The sequence below is a fragment of the Helianthus annuus genome, chromosome 7 (assembly GCF_002127325.2).
Source record: "Helianthus annuus cultivar XRQ/B chromosome 7, HanXRQr2.0-SUNRISE, whole genome shotgun sequence".
NCBI lineage: Eukaryota > Viridiplantae > Streptophyta > Magnoliopsida > Asterales > Asteraceae > Helianthus > Helianthus annuus.
In genome coordinates this window covers 73188085-73191877 of record NC_035439.2, presented here as the reverse complement: position 1 = coordinate 73191877, position 3793 = coordinate 73188085, and the positions used below count along the sequence as shown (strand labels likewise).

The 3793-nt window shown below is 33.0% G+C and overlaps 1 long non-coding RNA gene across 3 annotated transcripts; it reads left to right on the top strand.

Moving 5' to 3' along the window:
* Positions 1–540: 540 nt before the first annotated feature.
* LOC110867744 lies at positions 541–3286 on the top strand. 3 transcript variants are annotated; one of them, XR_002551835.1, is made up of 4 exons: positions 541–673; positions 796–1000; positions 1946–2825; positions 2972–3286. It is a non-coding gene; the product is annotated as an uncharacterized LOC110867744 (long non-coding RNA). The 3 variants fall into 3 exon arrangements; XR_002551834.2 differs by having other exon boundaries at positions 545–673; positions 1946–2408; XR_002551833.1 differs by having other exon boundaries at positions 1946–3286.
* Positions 3287–3793: the final 507 nt, after the last annotated feature.

Here is a 3793-nt window from a genome sequence, read left to right as displayed (position 1 = left end):
AACTTAAAAGGGATACTTTAGTAGAGACAAACTCTTAGCTAAATTGAGAAGTGAACGTACGGTGGTGTATTAACATTCACCTAAACCACTATACATTATCTCTTCCCTTTATATTTACTTACTTGCAATTCAAGTTCAAAAACGACATAAAATACAAAATTTATTCATGTTGTAAAACAACGGCCTAGTAGCAACATCTAATATGTAAAGGATACTATAGAGAATATAGATACAATAAGAAGTATAGAAAATGAGAGAAATCTATTTCATTAAGATATATGATATTTTCCTATATAATAAAGGAACATTAACAATCCTAGGTGTCACACTCTTAAGCCCCCATTCTAGGTGTAATTTTCATAAAATTTTCTTTTTTTTTTTATTAAAGCCCATATTCAATTCAATTCTTAAAAAACCATAGTCAAAGTACAATTTGTGATGCATCAGATACAACATCTTTAAACATAACATTTTAAGCGGCCAAATGTTGCATTTAACTTTTCAATTCCCGCTCATCCCCATACCCAGTTCCCCCATACACCCAAGTTTTCTTTTCATTTGAAGACAAACAAAGAGAGAGAGAGAGAGAGAGCGAAAAGACAGAGCTCATCCCGATCCTCTCCACCGGCGACCATCGAAACCATCTTCTTCTCTTAAAGAGTTGATGATCTTGGTAAGTTACGATTCTTCTCTCCACATATGATTTTGCTTTGGTGCTCTTATGAGGGTGCGTTCTAATTTATCTTTGTTTTAGCAAATAAGTTTATGAACAGTTTCTAGGGTTTGTTGTTTTAGGACAAAATCATGGCTGGTTCTCCTTAACATACCCTCTATTGATGCAAAAATGGGTCAAGCGAAAGAAGACCTAATTGGCCTTCACCGACTGGAAGGTAACCGTAATCAAACGTCTAGAAGGTTTCTTTCAATCGCAACCGAAGAACTTTCCTGGAGGAGAATGGTTGAAGAAGCTGGCGACGGTTTACAAGGGCACCGTGAATCTGTGAGTTGAGTTAGTACACTTTTGTTTACTTTTTATGAGTATATGTGTCTCCTATTTGTTGTTTCGGATCTCGATTAGTGATATTTTGTTGAGAAAGATAGTTCTTCAGCTAGAATTGACAAGGAAAACTATTCTTCATTTCTTTGTATTTTATAATTAATAGTTGTTCCCTTTCGGTAAGACATTTATCCTCTTAACGAGTTAGCTAAGTGACACCAAACTATATAAAGTATTATGGTCATATTCCTTGTTCATTATGTGTTATTTTTATTAATTTGGTGATAGTTAAAATAATCAAATTTCAACTATGTACAGATTTATGTAGTTGGGTTGACTTGTCTTCAACTTTTAGATTTTTATCAACACACTAACTCAGGTTTGATTTTGTTTAGGTCGGCTTTCTGGTTGGAATCACAAATATTGTACCAGATATCATATCTTAGAATGACCTTAATGCAATTTTAAACCATACATAACCAAGTCTTTATACGAGAACCAGTTACTACTTTTGACCCGTTTACTACTTTTGAATGCGTCGGTATCTTTTACGGGTCAAATTAAAAACTCTTAGCTCATAATGAAAGAAAATTAGATCAGCTATGGTAACAATATATTTTTGTCATATTTTATCAATTGTTATTTATTAAAAAACCAACAAAAAAAGTGTTTCAGATCAACCAAATTAACCTGTCATACAATGTGACCCGTTTTAGCCGGTCACTCGAACCGCACCTGTCATGAATAAGAACATTGGTTTTGTATTTAGTTAGAAAATTTGTAAGAAAAGCAAATAGTAGTCTTTTCTTATTTACCTATTGACATAGTGTTTGTGATGTGCTGGTGATGTTAGTACAAGTAGAGGATCTATTACATTTTCTTAATTCATATATGCATAGCTACTTAATGTTTAGATTTGTTCCTTATGATTTATTTGAATTTTTGCAGGTCCGATGGATGATACGAAGAAGTTCCCAAAGTAAAATTATGATGGGTCCAACGGGTTTGGGTCATAAGGTTCCAACCAAACTGGTTCAGGTGAAAGGAAATATTTTAGAAAGTGGTCGTTTGGTTTGTGTTAGAACGGATTCGGTTCTGAGTGGGTTCGGACCAAACTGGATACGGGTCAAATCGAAGTACTTCAAAAAGTGGTGGTTCACATAACATGATATGCGTTTTTGTAACTTGGATAGAAAGTTTTTCTTTATTTTTTAGGGATCATTTGCCGCCTGGGATATGATGGCTGATGCAAACATACCTCAAGGTGCCATTACGACGTCATAGAAGATAAAGATTTACAAAAATTTCGCCTCGCAGCTGATGGCTAGAAAAAAGTTTTTGATGATGTTCCGAGAAGAATTAGAGCAAAGCTATAACAAGGGTAACTTCAACTAAACCTGTTGCACATCAGGTACATGTGTTTAATTTGACTTAGTTTGGGCTACTCAAATCAATCAGTAACAGGGTTTGTAATTTTAATTAATTAATACCATTTTGTGGAAATATTTATGTAAAATTTGTATGTACTTCATGTCTGGGGATAAGGGACTTTGCTCTTTTCCATTGGCAATAGTTAGAACTAAAACCAAACCGGTTAGTTATATCTGATTGTAAAAATTGGCTAAAAACCTACATACTTTTGTACCAGTACAGATATAATATTTGATGCAATAAACAGTAAGGACTTCATTGAAGCGAGCATGTTCGGGAATCTTTTGGAGTTCGCAACGAAGATATATTCTTTCCTGCAATAAAGGGAAAGTTTTTTGCTTCGTTTCTAAGACCGAAAGTAGTCCCAACGTTTGTCCAAAAGTTGTTATGATTAGAGGTGGATATTTCAACATAACCGGTCAATTTAGATAATATTTTATTGGTAACGGTTCAAATTTATCTAGGGCTGGTAGTTGTACCCATTTTGACTTGACCCAATTCTTCGTCGTTTGTATTGTGGGCTGTAATTCAAATAATTTGCAGGTGTTTCACGAGGAAAAGGTCGAGATTTATTCTTGCGGTCATTTTATGAGAGCTTACATTTGCTTCAAGAAAAGAAGCTCATTTTCTGTCTTACACTCTCCAGGCTTGCGTGTTGGCGGATAGTCTTGACATGACTCATGGCAGCGTGTGGTTCTGTTGGAACTGGCTTGTGAGTATTTTGTTGGGAGATTTGGAACTTAGCTCGTAAGAATAAACAAGATTATGATTATGTTCTTTTATACTGTTGTGTTTGCTTGAATATGTTGTTTTGTATAGTCAAAATGAATGAATTGTTACTGCAAGAAAATAGCTTGATCTTGACTTTTTTAAGTTACAAAATAGTCCTTTTAGATCACACATTCAAATTACCTTCTCTCATACTTTGTTATGAATGTTCTGGGCCTTTATTGTCGAGTAACAGAGTTTTGACACTTATGGGCTTTCAGTAGTAACTTTTTTTAAGAATAATTTAATTATTAAAATTAGTTTTTATTATTTTGAAAAACCTGGATTGTGATGGGTATGAAACTAGATTCCCCCATCATCACATGAAATTGAATTTTAGATACCAATTTGAATATTTGAATTTAGTTATATAACAAGCTAAATTATTGTTTTATATTATTATATTTCAGTATTGAATTTTTGTAATCTCATATTTACGTATATGGATAATTATTAAAATGATCAAAGCTGTAACTTATTTTCAAATTTATCGAAATAAATTTAATGTTTTAAATATAAACATCTGATTTACTAATTAGTTCCATCCTTTGGGTTTTGTGAAGCATATTAAAAAGAAAACTTTTATAGATATAGATT